This window comes from Pelodiscus sinensis, chromosome 21, assembly GCF_049634645.1.
Source record: "Pelodiscus sinensis isolate JC-2024 chromosome 21, ASM4963464v1, whole genome shotgun sequence".
NCBI lineage: Eukaryota > Metazoa > Chordata > Testudines > Trionychidae > Pelodiscus > Pelodiscus sinensis.
The window spans coordinates 2,910,291-2,927,386 of record NC_134731.1 but is presented as its reverse complement, the minus strand read 5'-3'; positions in this window follow the sequence as shown (position 1 = coordinate 2,927,386).

Below are 17,096 nucleotides of genomic sequence, written 5' to 3'. Positions count from 1 at the left end.
GTGTGAGGGTTCGGGTGTGGGGGGCTCAGGGGTGGGTGTGAGGGTTCGGGTGTGGGGGGGCTCGGGTGGGTGTGAGGGTTCGGGTGTGGGGGGGCTCAGGGGTGGGTGTGAGGGTTCGGGTGTGGGGGGCTCAGGGGTGGGTGTGAGGGTTTGGGTGTGGGAGGGACTCAGGGGTGGGTGTGAGGGTTCGGGTGTGGGGGGCTCAGGGGTGGGTGTGAGGGTTTGGGTGTGGGGGGCTCAGGGGTGGGTGTGAGGGTTTGGGTGTGGGGGGCTCAGGGGTGGGTGTGAGGGTTTGGGTGTGGGGGGCTCAGGGGTGGGTGTGAGGGTTCGGGTGTGGGGGGGGCTCGGGTGGGTGTGAGGGTTCGGGTGTGGGGGCTCAGGGGTGGGTGTGAGGGTTCGGGTGTGGGGGGGCTCAGGGGTGGGTGTGAGGGTTTGGGTGTGGGGGGGCTCAGGGGTGGGTGTGAGGGTTCGGGTGTGGGGGGGCTCGGGTGGGTGTGAGGGTTTGGGTGTGGGGGGCTCAGGGGTGGGTGTGAGGGTTTGGGTGTGGGGGGCTCAGGGGTGGGTGTGAGGGTTTGGGTGTGGGGGGGCTCGGGTGGGTGTGAGGGTTCGGGTGTGGGGGGGCTCGGGTGGGTGTGAGGGTTTGGGTGTGGGGGGCTCAGGGGTGGGTGTGAGGGTTCGGGTGTGGGAGGGACTCAGGGGTGGGTGTGAGGGTTCGGGTGTGGGGGGGCTCGGGTGGGTGTGAGGGTTCGGGTGTGGGGGGGCTCGGGTGGGTGTGAGGGTTTGGGTGTGGGGGGCTCAGGGGTGGGTGTGAGGGTTTGGGTGTGGGGGGGCTCAGGGGTGGGTGTGAGGGTTCGGGTGTGGGGGGCTCGGGTGGGTGTGAGGGTTTGGGTGTGGGGGGCTCGGGTGGGTGTGAGGGTTTGGGTGTGGGGGGGCTCAGGGGTGGGTGTGAGGGTTCGGGTGTGGGGGGGCTCAGGGGTGGGTGTGAGGGTTCGGGTGTGGGGGGGCTCAGGGGTGGGTGTGAGGGTTCGGGTGTGGGGGGGCTCAGAGGTGGGTGTGAGGGTTCGGGTGTGGGGGGGCTCAGGGGTGGGTGTGAGGGTTCGGGTGTGGGGGGGCTCAGGGGTGGGTGTGAGGGTTTGGGTGTGGGGGGCTCAGGGGTGGGTGTGAGGGTTTGGGTGTGGGGGGGCTCAGGGCTAGGCCAGGAGTGTGGGGAACACAGGCTCTGGGGCGGGGCTGGGCCAGGGATGAGGAGTTCACAAACCTTGGGGTGCAGCAGGCAGGGTGCCCCAGGGTTGAGGTCAGAGAGCAGGTCTCCCCCTCCCGGCACTCACCCAAGCCCCAGCAGGAATGGGGGGGAGGTCACGAGCCAGCCTGCCACTGGCCTGCTCCCTTCCAGTCATGCTGCAGCAGGGGGCACAGGTCAGATGAAGGTGGGGGAGGCGCACAGCGGGGTCAGGGGGAGCCTCCTGCCAGGGGTGGGGCTCGGGCACCACGGCCCGGTACAGACGCGAGAAGGGGCCCAGTTCGGATCCTGCAGCACAAACTGATTGCGATGGGTCTGCCCCCGGAGCGGGGCGCTGGGTCTGCCCCTGTATGGCCGCTGTGGGCCAGCTGAGAACCTGGAGCCGGTTTCAGGTTTCCCCTCCCACCTCCTCGGAAGTTGAGCAGTTTGGCTGCCCCGGCCCACAGCTGCGCTAGAGGCACGGAAAAGTCAGGGCGAAGCGTCAGCTTGCAAGCATGTTACACACAGGACTCTACCCCCCTGTGACGGCGCGTTGGGGGTCCCCCGTCTCCTGCACCCCGAAATGGCACAAACAGACTGCACCAGCTGGTGGAATAGAGGAAGTTTATTGCCTCTCCAGGACACAGCACAGCACAGATGGAATCTGGTCCCAGAGCTGGGCTAGGATGCCTCAGGCCCCCTTGAGATGGGGGAGACTGGGCCCCTAAACTCCAGCCCCTCTCCCTAGGTTCTCCTCCATGCTCCCAGACAGCAACTAACCCACCCTCTTCCAGCCCTGCCCCCCAGCCAGGGCAGCATCCACCTTCCTTTGTTCCTCTCCATGGGGGGTGTCTGGCCGTACCAGTTGAGAGGTCCCTTTGCATAGTGACTCATCCTGTTTTGCTGGGTCATGGTACCCACGGCAGCCAGTGGGGGTTATCCCAGAGCCAGCAGCAGAGAAACCAGCCAGGTACCCCCACTACGTCACACCCCCTCCGCCAGGTCTGTCGTGGCCAATATTGCCTCTCATCTTTGCCATCCTTTGGGTAGATTTTTTTTTCAATCCAGGTGCAGAATAAATTTTACATGCACCAAGGCATGTGCGAATGTGCACCACCAGGAGAAACCAAAGATCTCTCTGGGCGCACTCTGCTAATCAGCTGGGCGGCATTGGAATCCTACAGGAACACTGGGGATGGCCATTTCTGATTGCGGCTGGCCCGCTTTCCCTCACCACCCTGCCCCCTTGCTTCCCGTTCCTAACCTCCCCGCCTCGCCACGCTCGCCCGTTCCCACTGCCTCGCCTTCCGCCGGGCCGCCAGCCTCCTGGCCATCCGACACGCCCCTCCGTGCCGGCTGTCGGCGCGTTGCTTCTCCAAATGTGAGCCCTAAAAGCAGCCCCGCTGTGGCACTGCTGCCCACACGGCGAGAGGGGTGCCAGGACGCACCCGAGCCGGCACCGCGGGGTGTGCGTGCTGCCCGCTCTGCCCTGGATCCACGCCCCCTCCCGCCAGGCAGGGCTCTGCCATTCCCCAAGCTGTGCCCGTTACCTGTCCTGTCCGAGCTCGCACCTGCAAGAGCTGGGGGGTCCCAGGCCTGAGCTATTATGTTTGGGACCTTCAGCTTTGCAGGTGTCTCCTCCCCCCCCCCCCATCGGCTACGCTGCATCCAAGCCGAGTGCCAGGCTGCACCAAGCACAGCTGGCACCTCCCCAGGCCCAGCCCATCCTAGCAGTTGGGAAATGATCTCCGTTCCCGTGGTTTACGGACCAGCCGCTGCTTCCTTTGCCCCGCCCCTGCCTGCAGAGCCCCACAGCCGGGGTAACGGTGCTGGACTCCTTGGGAGCTGGCAGTTTCCACGGGCCCCACTGCAAGCCAGGGGCCCCATGGGTGGCCCATTGTCCCCTCCCGGGTCTGGCTCTGGGCCGAGAGGCGGGAACGGGTGGGTACACAGGACAGTGATTGGCTCAGGGCAGAGGGGGTCTCGTGGGCGGCCGGGTGCCTGGGCAGAGGGAGATGGGAGAAATGATAAAGAATCGTGGAACTGGGCCAGGTAGTGAGGCTGGGGGGCGTCTGGATGCAAACAAGGAAAAGGAAAAGGGCAGATTCTCTGGAGCCAGATGGTAGGAGGGGGGCTGACAGCCACGCCAGGCCTCTGGGCAAGGGGGGGCCCAGCTCTGTGCCCCCAAAGGGGTGGGGCTGCGGCAGCGAGTGCACCACACCCACCTCCTCCCCCAGCCCTCAGTGCAGCCCTCAGTGCTCTTGCATCTGACACGTGGTGAGTCATGGGGGGAAGGGGGGTTGAATTTCTTCTTTGCCCCAGCCCAGCCTCCAGCTGCTCAGATGTGGCTTCCTCCACTGCTGCAACATTTGTATCCTGCCCCCGCCTCACAAGGAGCGTGTCCTGACGTGTCCCTTTGCAATTACCCGCTACCTTTGGCCCCTCCAGCATCTCACAGGGGGATGGATCCAGGGCTTAGTCCAGAACATCTGATCCCCAAAAGGTACCTACTTTGATTTCAATGGGACCAGCACAGCTGCCAAGCGCCTGCTCTCACCTCCTCTTCTGCTAAGTAGCCTCTTAGCAGCGCTCACCTTTTATCTTCACTCCGATCTCGTTTTATTTCCTCCTCTGCTGGTCCATCCGGCACCATCTACCCCCACGGCTGACTGGGAAGGGCCCTGGGGAGCTGAGAGTTTATTTTTAGTTCACCTGACACCCTCGGGCCTCCTTGCTTGTTGGTTGCAAATTCTCTGGTTTGACACTTCTCAGGTCTGTGCGCCCAAAGGGGTGGGGCTGGGGCAGCGAGTGCACCACGTCCACCCCCCACCCAGCCCTCAGTGCCACCTGGTGCATGGTATAGTCCCCCCCAGCACTCGGAGATGCCCGGCATCCTTTAGCATCACGGAGTCCGGGGGAGGCTTCTCTCCTTGCCCACACCCTGGTCAGGAGGAACTGGGGAAAACACAGACGACAGGTTGGACCTCTCTAGTCCAGTACCCTCGGAACCCGAGCGGTGCCAGTCCAGAGAATTTGCTGGACTACGGGAGGTCAATATGGTCTAGCAGCATCACCAGCACTTCCACTGCTACCTGGGCTCTGAGAAGCCATTTAGGGGTAAATTAGAGCTAAATAACGGCACAGAGCACTGAGAGCCAGCACTGGGGCTGGAAACAAACTTGATGGGACCCCGGGAACCTTGGCCACAGCCACGAGAAGTGGACATCGGACTAACTCAAATCATGCCGGACCAGAGAGTGCCGGACCAGAGAATGCCGGATTAGAGAGGTTCGACTTGTAGTAAACTTCCCAGGGTAAGGCCAGGAAGACAAGGGAGATGTGAGGCTCGCAGAGTGGATCCAACAAAGTACAATAACACTGCCAGAGCAAGGGCACTGCCTGCTGGGACTTGTTAGTGGAACGTAAAACCAACAAGCAAGGAGGCCCGAGGGTGTCAGGTGAACTAAAAATAAACTCTCGGCTCCTCAGGTCCCTCCCCCGTCAGCCGTGGGGGTAGATGGTGCTGGATGGACCAGCAGAGGAGGAAATAAAACGAGATCGGAGTGAAGATAAAAGGTGAGTGCTGCTAAGAGGCTTCTTAGCAGAAGAGGAGGTGAGAGCAGGCGCTTGACAGCTGTGCTGGTCCCATTGAAATCAAAGTAGGTAACTCCCAGGTAGGGCACCTTTAGGGTATCAGATGTTCTGATCCATCCCCCTGTGAGATGCTGGAGGGGCCAAAGGTAGCGGGTAACTGCAAAGGGACACGTCAGGACACGCTCCTTGTGAGGCGGGGGCAGGATACAAATGTTGCAGCAGTGGAGGAAGCCACATCTGAGCAGATGGAGGCTGGGCTGGGGCAAAGAAGAAATTCAACCCCCCTTCCCCCCATGACTCACCACGTGTCAGATGCAAGAGCTGCTCCGCGAGCCCTCAAAGCGATGGGTCTGGCGGAAGGGAACAGCTCGCCACCAGCGAACGGGCAGGAAGCAACCAGCAACATCGGGGCAAGGAGAGGCCAGAGGACTTGTGCAAACAGAGGCACCGTGACTCTGAGAAGTCGCCAGTCGCGCATCTCAAACAGGGACACAGCACTGCTGCGTCACTGCCGCTGCTACCAAGCACCTGCCAGGCGAATGCCTTCCCGTCTCCCGAGGTGAAGGAAATATTGAAAAGACCGGGGGTGCTGACTCTAGCTGCCATGTCCCCTGCCTCATAAGGCCTGGACAAGAGTGATAGCAAAGCAATGAGAAGAAAATAAAGCCTGAATCACTAGGCATACAAGAGACTTGGCTAACAGGAGAACTAAACCGTAAAGTCCCAGGTAAAAGCAAAGGGTGTCTGATTGCCCCTTCACTAAGGAGACGAGGAATTACCTTGTAGAAGAGGTTAAAAGGGTGTCCATTGAGGCTACGTCTACACTGAGAGAAAACGCGGCAAAAAATATCCAAATGAGGGACTCATTTGCATGAGTCGCGATCTCATTTGCATATTTTCTGCCGATCCGTTTTTTGCACTGGGGTTTTTGCGCAAAAACAAGCAGTGTGGGGCTACATCTACATGACATGCTGCTTGCACAAGACGCCTTTTGCAGAAGAGCGTTTGCCCAAAAACTGTGCAAGAGCAAAGCGCATCGCAAAAGTCATGTGCTGTTGCACCAGAGAGCGTCCGCACTGCATGGACGCTCTTGCACAAGAAGGCTCTGATGGCCTTTCACAGAATGGCCATCAGAGCACCTGTGCTTTTTCCCATAGGGGTTTCTTGTGCAAATTTGCCTTTTTGTGCAATAGCTGTAGCGCAAAAAGGAGTTATGCCTCGTAAAAGGAGGTTTACCTACGCCGGGAAAAGCCCTCTCTTCTGCTGTTTTACTGTTGATTTACTTGTGCAAAAGCTCATTTGAGGTGTGGCTGTTCCATGGGTTTTTGTGCAAAAACAGCTGATTTTGTGCAACAACCTTGCAGTGTAGATGTAGCCTGGATGTTTTCTTTTTGCGCAAAACCCCCCTTTTTTCTGCAAGATCGGATTACCTCCTTTGGGGGGGCACAAGGATCTTGCGGAAAAAGGGGTTTTCGCACAAAAAGAAACCGTCCACGCTGCTTGTTTTTGCGCAAAACGGCTCAGCAGAAAATATGCAAATGAGATTGTGACTCATGCAAATGAGTCCCACCTTTGCATACATTTGGCCAAGAAAACTCAGTGTAGCCGTAGCCTGAGTGTAAAGCTACTGAAGGGCCCCTCCAAACACCTTGGTGCCTCTAACACTGCGTGGCGTCCGGAACCCAGGCTGGAAGCGGAGGCGCCGGACTTCCCTGCGTCAGTGGCTGTTGGCACGTGCCCATTTGTTGCGTCTGGGCATCCGCGCAGTCACAGCAGATCGGGGGCAATAAGGAGAATGAGAACAATGGAAAATGTGGCGAGCAGTGTGGTGCGGAGAAGAATGGAATTAACCATCGGGCACCAATCCGGCTCAGTGCAGCCGATGGAAGCGCCTCGTTTCTGCGTGATACTCCACGTTCACCATGGGCATCCTCTTAAAGGGGCAGCAACCCCTCTCATCCCGGAGCTGGGGGTAGCATCTAGCACTACAGCGAGTAACCGCTGCTAGGAAAGGGGCAGAGACGGGGGGGGGGGGGGGAGTACTAATCAATTCCCAACCGCAGTGATGCAGTCACTCTGCTCCAGGAGAAAAAGGGTTAAAAACAGCCTTGGGAGAGGGCTGTCTCAGGAGCCAATCAGAAGTGGGCTAGAGTCAGCCAATCAGGACTCGGCTAGGCTCCTGGAGGAGAGGATGGCCACACCCACTCTCCAGCTGGGGGCGTGAGGGACCTGGTGGCCACTAGTGAGGTACCACGGAAAGAGCAGTCAGGGTGAGCAGGGGAGCTCAGGCCTGAGTCATCCCAGGCGGAGGCCCAGTGACAGGGTCTTGGGGGTACTGGGGTGCAGGAAGGCAGGTGAAGGCAGTGGTCTCACACCCCCTTGCCTATGATGAGTGGCCTTTTCAGAAGGCAGTTTGCCCCCGAGACAGAGGCTAGATGATGACTCAGTGACCCACGGGCCAGGCAAAGTGGGGATAAGGAGTGGGGTTCCTGGAATGTGGGGGCGCTGTGGTGGAGCAGTCGCTTGAGGGAAGGGCACCGTGGTCTGGGAGGGACACGGGTCCTGATGGAAGTTGGTGGAGAATGAACAACAGGTGACAGCGGGCGAGACATCAGCTGGAATGGAGAAAGTGAATAAGGAAAAGTTATTTACTTGTTCCCATAGCATAAGAACTAAGGGTCACCAAATGAAATTCATAAGTAGCAGGTTTAAAACAAACAAAAGGAAGTTTTTCTGCACACAGCACAGTCAACCTGTGGAACTCCTTGCCAGAGGATGTTGTGAAGGCCAGGACTTTAACAAGGTTCAAAAAAGAGCTAGATAAATTCAGGGAGGACAGGTCCATCAACAGCTATTAGCCAGGATAGGTAGGAATCGTGTCTCTAGCCTCTGTGCGTCAGAAGCTGGAATGGGCGACACGTGATTATTCCCTGTTTTGTTCACTCCCTCTGGGGCATCTGATATTGGCCACTGCGGGCAGACAGGACACTGAGCTAGATGGGCCTTTGGTCTGACCCAGGGTGGCTGTTCTTACGGAAGAGGGCACTGCGGCGGCTGGTTTGAGCTAATTCCCAGAGTGACCAGCAGGAGGCACTGCGGTGCTGAGTCACCAGCCGTTACACCAATATTAGGAAAAGGAAACCCCAAAACCAAGCCTCCGGAGGAGTCTCAAACAAGCAATCTGGAAATGTGAGGAAAATGTGACTGAGCAACATATAACTGAAGGTTCTGGGGCATTCTGGGCTAGCGTCATGAAAGGAATCGGAGACAGGCCAAATAGCTATTCCTAGGACACCCACCCTGCTTACAGATCGGAAAAGTGCCCCGGGGAGGAGCACGGAACCTGGAATGGCAATCGGAGAAAGAAATAAGGCAGCAAAAAGAAATAAACCTCAAACAAACAGTGACGCTTGAATGAAATCGTTACAAAACCAGAGTTGCTCCGAGGGCTCTAGAAGGAGCACGAAGAGAAAGCCGGGGAACACCCTGCAGGAAAGGAAAGATTCCAGCAGATTAGGAACATGAACGGCATCGAGAGTAAGAGCCACAGAATATCGTTATTGAACGTGGAAATTCCGATGACGGCGTTTCCACCAGTTCAGAACCAGCAGAGGCGAGGGAGAGCTTCCCGGAAGGAGAATTCTGAAGTGCTGATGAACAGGAGAGCAGAAGACTTGGACATGACTTTACATTCAAACTTTAGGACATGGGAACTCTAAAAAGCAAAAAGGAGTGAAAGAACTGCACCCGGGAAGGGCAAAAGAAACCGTGACTCATTTAAAGACATGAAAAGCTTGTGGGTGATACTAAAATTATGTAACAGCAGGATGGAGAAAAGGTGAACTCCCGAAGGCCTGGAAACTGGGAATCATTGTCTCTGGGGGAAAACTGGGTCCATTGACCCAAGATCTGAGGCATCCGGAGCAGCTGCCCGGGCCCACACAGCATGTCTCGGGAAAGCCATATGAAGGGTGGGCACAGAGGTTAGTAGAAACAACGAGGAGTCCGTGTAGTGTTCCCTGTAAGCTGTGTGCTTGTGCGGTCGCTCAGGAGAGATTCAAATGCCACCCAGGTGATTAGCAGAGTGCCCCCAGCTAGGTCTGTGTTTCTTCTGGTGGTGCACATTCACACATGCCTCAGTGCGCATAACAAAATTTATTCTGCACAAAGCAGAAAAAATCTGCACACTGATGAAAAAGTTTAGAGGGAACACTGGACCTGTGGCACCTTAAAAAACAAACACACTTATTACGCCAGACGCTTTCCTGGGCTGCAGCTCACTTCTGACACACTAATAAATGTGTCAGTCTTTCAGGGGCCAGAAACAGACCCAGCTGGTGACCCCTGTGAGACAAGGCAGGAGGAGCACATCTGGAAAGAAACCGCTGTGTACGTGAAGCACAAGGTGAGGCCAGACAAAGTAGCGTGCGACTGATCATGTTGTAAGGCTGCAGATAGAACAAAAAAGCATGAGAACCAAAGACATATTATGGTGACCTTCCCGGCCAGAGACAAACCCCACAATGCGTTCCTGTGCAGTAAACACGGCCGTGCGGATGGCCTGGGACAGGATCTGGAACAAACTAAGGCAGGGCTGTGTTTGGACAGCTTGCCCCGGCTACAATAGCCATGCTGGAGCAGCGCCACGGTATCCGCCCAGGCTGGGAGGCCGGCTGTGGGGTAGCCAGGACGTCTGAGTATCCCTCTCCTGTCTGCACTAGGGATGCTAAATATCGGTGAATTGAATAGTCGATTAACCTCATGAATTCTATAGTCCCCGGGGGTGAGGCCGGCAGCCAGTGCACTAAGGCCCCACTCCCGAGGAGACAGCAGTGCGGGGTGCCAGGCGGGAGCTGGACCGCGAGGGGAGCCAGTTTAATAACTGGGGGGGGGGGGAGTTTGTTGTTGCTGAGACCAGCCCAGAACTGGAGCCACAGAGTCTGGTACCCTGGTGACCCCGGCCCTGCGTGCTCAGAGGACAGGGCTGGTTCTGGCCAGAAAACAGACAAGGGGCTGCAGCCCAGCCCAGCTGATCCCAGCGAGGGGAGAACATTGGACGGGAGGGGGCAGAGAAGAGGGGCCAGGCGACCCTCTTACCTGGGGAGGAGACACTGGACGGGGGAGGGGCTGTTGCGGGGGCTATTGGAGGCTCCGCTGGGAGACGGGGGCTGTTTTGGGGGGACTGAGGGCAGAGCAGGCAGGACTCAGCCGGCTGCAGGGGAGACTGACGCGTGGGCCGAGGGATCGTTTGCTGTGTTCAGAGCTCAAGAAACCCTCCTGTTTGGTGCTCTGTGCTGGAGAACGGGGGGGGGGGGCGGCGCTGTTCCTTCTGGGAGAGGAGGGACCCCCCCGAGGGGCTCACAGCAGAGGCAGGCAGCTGGAGGCCCTGGGAGGCGCCATCCTGGAGGCGGAAGGGCAGACCCCCCCAGGTGAGGGTGGGCCCCCCAGGAGAAGGTCGCCGCACTGGAGGGGACCCTCCGAGAAGGGGCCGTCTCACTGCTGCTGGAGTGGAGGGGCCCCCCGAGAAGGGGCTGCCGCGCTGGAGAGGGGGATGCCTGGGGGTGGATGGGCTGAGCGTGGGCACGACCTGTGAGCCGTGACACCAGCCTGCTAAAAAATGTACTGGCGGGGGAGGGGGAGAAACGTGCGTGGTCTGTAGCCTCACCCTCCAGGCGACTCGGTTCATCGACTGCACCCTTACACCCTACTGCGTGGGCTGCCACGCTCCCCTCCTCGGCCCAGCACGGCTCGTGAGTGCCCCGCGATGCTCCGCTTCATCTCCAGGGCGGGCTGGCTTTTTCCTGTCCTGAGCCATCCCGTTCCTTCCCCCGGCTCCCCTCTGCCCCTCTGAACTCAGACCAATATCTGCACCCAGACGTCCTCCCGGCAGCCACGCCACAAAGGGCTACGGAGCCGTTCCCAGCGCTCGCTTGGCACCCACGGCTCTGAGGCTGGAGCGGGAGCTCAGCCCACCCGGACTGCGTGGCAGCGTCGCCCCCAGCACCCGCCCTCTGGGTGGCATCGACCTGGGACTTACGGAAGCAGTGGGGACAGCTGGTCCCACCTGCTCTGGCCTCCACGCGTGCCATTGCTTGCGCTCATGTTGCCTTTCCCCCTTTTTTCCGGCACTCATGGGTGGCTGGGAATGCAGGCAAGGGAAGGCGCAGCCTTTTAGCTGCTCTGCCTCCAGGAAGGATTGGGTTGGGGTGGACAGGGCTTAACTTCAGGGGCGGGGCCTCGAGGGGAAGGGGCGGGGCTGGGGCTCGCCTTCCCCAGCTGGGTCTTCACCCACATGCTGGCCCTCAGTGCTTCTTCCAGCCCCAACATCTGGGTTGCTCTCCCTGCCTGCTCCAGACAGCTGCCTGCTTCCACGCTGGCGCGGAGCAGAGAGGACATGCTTCCAAGCGCTGAGCGAGCGGCACTAGCCCCCGTCCCTGCTCCTGCAGACTGCTTGGTCATCTCATGCCCTCCGCCCGTGGGCCGCGCTGTACCCGGGGTAGGGGCCTCACTAGGCTTTTGCCTTCATCTGGGGCAGCTGGGGGGAGCCCGGCAGGGCAACGATCTGTTAACGTTGCTCTCTTGGCCTCTGGGCCTGTTGGCTCCCGGTGTGACGTTGTCCGTGCGTTAGCTGCCTGGAGAAGGGCGACGGCCTCGCAGTGCCCCAGCCGGTAACAGCGTTTCACCAATTCGAACGCTCCTTTAGGAAATGCCTTGGCTGCCTCCTTCTGGAGAAAGCCCCACAGGTTCCACCCCCACCCGGCAGCTAGAAACAAGAGACGGCTCATCCCAGCCTGGCCCGGGCACCCACTGACAGGCCCTGACCCATTCAATCACCCAAAGTGTTCTCAAAGGGGGTTTCCTGGCAGTTTGCAGGCCGCCTGCTAGCAGGGGCGAGAAGCGAGCATGGTAGGAGGCTAAGTGGTTTCTTGGATCCCCTCCCAGCGTGGATGGCCTGGGATTCTACATTTCCCCTCCTCCGTCAACAGGGGCGCTGGCGGATCCCATCTCCTCCTTGGGCCCAGCAGCTGAGTGGGAGGCGTGAGATGCCAGGAGCCCGGGGCGGATGCCCGAGGGATGAGGGAGCGTCTGGTACAGGCAGTGGCCTAGGTGGTTAGTAAAGTAATTAATGACCCAAACTGTCCCATGCTTCACTGAGCCAGGCTAAAAGGAGCCCCAGCGCAGGTAGAGCCACCCTAGAGCAGCCAGCTGGGGGGGGGAGGGCGTCTTTGCCTTTCTCCCCCCCCCCCCACCGGATCAAGCCTTTCTCCAGCAGCCCTTATGCCAGCGATTTGTGCCCCCAAATCCGCACAGACTGGCATTTCCCTGGAGCCAGTGATCAACAGGGGGTGGAGCCGTGAGGCCACGGGCCACACCAGGGTCTGTGCTGGGAAGAGATGATGAATCCTGGTTCCTGGAACGCCCTCCCCTGCTTCACAGCAGCTGCTCTAGCTATGGCTGGACACAGCCCCCAGCACCAGTGTTCCATCATTTTTTCCATCCATGCGCAGAATAAAAGTTGTTACGTGCACCGAGGCATGAGTGGCAGCGCACCACTAGTAGAAACACAGGCTGCAGGCCCTGGGGCTCTGCTCTTCAGCTGGGCAGCAGCCGAATCTCTCCGGCCGAATCTCTCCAGCGCAGCTGCCCCAGCGCTCCGCTTCCAGGGAACGCTGCCCAGCACCACAGGAATGAGGCAGGGCTGGCTCCGGCATGCCAGCCCCCAGCCACCACGAAACCTTGTGATTCCAAACAGGCCGCGAAGTTCCTAGGAAGCCCCACCCGCAGCTCGCCGGGCCCGTGGCCAAGCGCAGATGGGCACGGAGCAGTCACATGCCCAGCCGCTCCCAGTGGGCGCGGGCTCAGGTCACCCTGCCCAGCGGGCACAGGTGCCACTGTGGGGTGGCAGGTGCACCCTGGGCGGTAGGGGCCACGTGGAGCTCCCCTGGGCGGTTCCTCCGGCGAGCAGGGCAGCTCCTGGCGCTCCCGGGGAGGCTGGGGCCAGAGAGAAAGGGGGGGGGGCTCTGACCTACGGGGTGCGCCCGGCGGCCCAGCAGGGCCCGGCCCTCCAAAGCAGACGCCCGGGGCTCCGTGGGGCCCGACTCGCTGCGCACCCAGGACTGCGGGAGCCGGGGGCTGCCCCGGGGCCGTGGGCGCTGCCTGCCCAGGGGGCCCCGCTAGCCCGGCCCAGGCTGCACCAGGGAGCCGGCAGCCGCTACCGCCCCACCCCCACCCCGGGGGCGCCCCCTTCCTCGGGGGTGGGGGGCGGCTCTTTGCGCCATTTCCACTTGGCGCCAGCAGAGGGAGCCCCAAGGCAGCACAGGCCCAGATGGGCAGGACTCCAGCGCGGGAGCCGGGGCAGGCGGGAGACACGAACAAGGGGCTGCGCAGCTGCGGACGCGCCCGGGGTTCCTGGGGTGCTGCAGGGAGCGGGGTGCTGCAGGGAGCAGGGTGCTGCCGGGTGCCCTGGGGTGCTGCAGGGAGCAGGGTGCCCTGGGGTGCTGCAGGGTGCCCTGGGGTGCTGCAGGGTGCTGCAGGGAGCAGGGTGCTGCTGGGTGCCCTGGGGTGCTGCTGGGTGCCCTGGGGTGCTGCAGGGAGCAGGGTGCCCTGGGGTGCTGCAGGGTGCCCTGGGGTGCTGCAGGGTGCTGCAGGGAGCAGGGTGCTGCTGGGTGCCCTGGGGTGCTGCAGGGAGCAGGGTGCCCTGGGGTGCTGCAGGGTGCCCTGGGGTGCTGCAGGGTGCTGCAGGGAGCAGGGTGCTGCTGGGTGCCCTGGGGTGCTGCTGGGTGCCCTGGGGTGCTGCAGGGAGTAGGGTGCCCTGGGGTGCTGCAGGGTGCCCTGGGGTGCTGCAGGGTGCCCTGGGGTGCTGCAGGGTGCTGCAGGGAGCAGGGTGCTGCTGGGTGCCCTGGGGTGCTGCTGGGTGCCCTGGGGTGCTGCAGGGAGCAGGGTGCCCTGGGGTGCTGCAGGGAGCTGCCAGGTGCCTTGGGAGTTCCCAGCTTTTCACCCTGCGGACTCTGGCCCTGAATTTCTTTCCTGACCAATTTGGCCTTGTATTGCCTGGCTGAAATCACTGGGCTGTTGGGCCAAATTCTCTCCAAACAGGGGCCAGGAGCCCCGGGGCTGGGGCTGGGGCTGGCTAAGAGCCCGTCCCCTCTGGCTCATTAGTCTGCCCCGGGCCAGCTGCCCTCTGGCCAACCCCACCGATGCCCAAGCCCAACCCCAGTGCGTGCTATTTGGCCCCTGCAGGCTCGGCCTCAGCAGGGCTGGAGCCAGAAGGGGGAGCGAACGAACCCCACCCCCTGCCCCCACTGCCACAGCTCACGCAGGGAAACCGGTGCGGGCAGGAAAGGGTTAAGCGTGCAACGCTCAACAGTCAGGAGTGTTGCCTAGTGGCTAGACGAGGGAGCTGCTGCCTGTTATTGCTAGCACTGCCCCCGACTCTGTGCCTTGGGGCGGGCCACGTGGGGCATTCACTCCCCGCCCCCTTTGGAAAGGGCTTTGGGAACTTCCTGTGGGACACTCCCCCTCCCCCATCCGCACGCATGTCCCACCTTGCAGCTGCTTGTGAAACACCCGGGCAGCCTTGGCTCCAGGGCTCCCACCTGCTCCCATCTCTTCCCCCGCCATGAAAGTGGAGAAGAGGCCCCGGCTAGGGACATGGCGCAGGCTGGTGTGCACCTAGGGGGCTGTGGCATGGATTCCCCCCCACAGCGGGTCCCCCTGGTGCAAGCCGACCCAGGAGTGGAGGGGCCATTCTCCGGTGGGAAATCCTCGCTCGGCTGGTCCAGGGCCTGCAGTGACCCCAGCCCTGCCACGAGTCCACGCAGGGCACAGCGAGCTGTCAGATGGGCCCAACTTTGCCATCCTGCCACTGGGAGCGGGGTCTTCCACTAGCTCCCTGGGGAAAGGGGGCAGAGCAGGTGAGGCCAGTGATCAGAGCAGAAGCAGGCCTGGAGCGACCGGTGAACGTCACTTAGGAATAGCCCCAGCATTGCAGGGAGCAGGCCACAACTAGGGCTGGCCAGTGCTTTGGGGGTGTCCCCACTGCACAGGGAATCCCTCCAGGGCTCAGCTCCCCCTGCGCCTCGCTTATGCGTTTGCTCCAGGCTCTTTGCTGTGCTGGGAAAACATCTGCCCATGTCCCTGGTCTCAGAGCAGGCAGGACGGGGGAACGACCAGGGTGTTTGGCACGCAGAGCAGTGAAGGGCCGGGGCCAGATGCCCTAGAAAGGCCAAGGGGAGGTTGGGATCCTTCTCAGCAGGATGTCAGAGCCGGCAAGGTGTGCACCACAGCCTGATTGATGGCTGGCAAGGGATAATTACTGCTCTTTCATCAGCTGTCCAGGAGACGGGCCTGGGCCGAGCCTCACCACACATTTCTGGCTCCCTGTCTCAGCTCGTAAATCTCCCCAGCAAGGCGTGATCAATCAGGGGGCGAGCTGAGTGCTCAGCCTGGAGTAGGAGGTCCCCGCCGACCTGCCCAGCCCCGGAATGGGCAGGCGGATAGGAAGCAGCCAGGATGGGGGCGGGGGATGGTCTCAGAGCGGCGTGCTAATTACAGGCAGCAGCCCACAGCCTGTGATTTATTGCCTGGCCTTCCCCTCTTCCGCACGCTCAGGGTGGAAGCCTGTGGCATGGGGCCCCACTCAGCACAGCCTTGGAGCAGGGAGGAGCAGGCCGGCGGGGGGAGCCTGCCAGACGGTCATCCAGGCAGCAGGGCAGAGCCACTGTCCCCTTACTGCCAGCCCCCAAAGGTCACCAAGCCTGAGCCAGGCTCACCCAGAATGACGAGTTTCTACAAGTAACAGATTTGGGGCTCTGGTTTGGGAGCCTTTCGGGTGCACAGGGGTCACAGTCTCGGGGCCAGACGTGCACTTTTTCTCGAAGAATGAGGCTGAAACCCTCACACGTCACTTGGCGCTGGGATTTAAGGAACAATTACCATGAGACTCGTGATGACATTGTGAGAACTGGCCACGCTACTAAGCGTCCCACTGAGGAGTCATTAAGAACGAGAAAGGGATGGAGAAGAAGGCCAAATCAATGCTGCAGTGGTCGATTTAGCAGGTCTAGTAAAGACCCGCTAAATCAAATGCTGAGGGTGCCCTTGTCCACACTGGTGGCACTCGATTCACGACGAGTAAGGGAATGCTGCCGTTGACCTCCCGCTCTGGAGACAGCGCCGAAGGTCGAATTAAGGCACGTTGACTCCAGTGATACAATTAACCTATCTTCATTTGACCTTCCAGGTAAGTATGGACAAGACCTAAGACAGAATATCTTATTGCCTCTATATAAATCCATGGGATGCCCACACCTTGAATACTGCTTGCAGATGTGGTCTTCATCTCCAAAAAGATCTCTTGGCCCTTGTAAAAGTTCAGAAAAGGGCAATAAAAGTGATTCGGGGTTTGGAACAGCTGCCACATGGGGAGAGATTAATAAGAGTGGGACTTTTTAGCTTAGAAGAGAGATGACTAAGAGGTGGGGATTGTATAAACCTCTATCCTATCATGACTGGTGTGGAGAAAGTGAATAAGGAAAAGTTATTTACTTGTTCCTATACCCAGGGGTGGGGAACCTTTTTTGGGTGGGGGCTACTGACCTACAGAAAAATCAGTCAGAGCCCAGTCTGTGGGGAGGCAGCGGGGGACTGGAGTGCCAGCACTGGTCTACCAATGCTGGAGAGGGAGTCCTGAGCCACAGGGGCTGGATCAGGCAAGCAGGAGAAGGGGGGGTGCATGTGACCTCCTGGGCCTTAGGTTCCCCACCCCCACCATAACATAAGAACTCAGAGTCACCAAAGGAAATTAATAGGTAGCAGGTTTAAAACCAACAAAAGGATGTTTTTCTTCACACACAGTGCACAACCTGTGGAACTCCTTGCTAGAGGAGGTTATAAAATCCAGGACTTTAACAGGGTTCTACTAGGTAAATCCTTGGCTCCCTCGGCAATGCCACATGGATGCTAAGGTGCAGTTCCTAATGGATTGCCCAGTCCGCACCTTCCCAATGCCAGGCAGGGGCAGCCGGCCCCTGCCCCACTGGTTGTGGGCAGAGTCTGGGAGTGCTGCCACATGGCATGCCCTGGTGGGGGGCACAGGGAGACCTCTCTCCAGTGGAATTCTGTTTGCAGCTGGTGCCCCAGGGAGGGAAAGAGGCTCAACAGCAGAAATCGGAGCCACTGGTCTGTAGGTCAGTGCTGCTAAGGCCCCAGGTCACGGCCCCAGACCCTCCCCCCCCCCCCCCCCCCCCCGCGCCACACTGGCTCACACTGGTGCCCAGTTCCC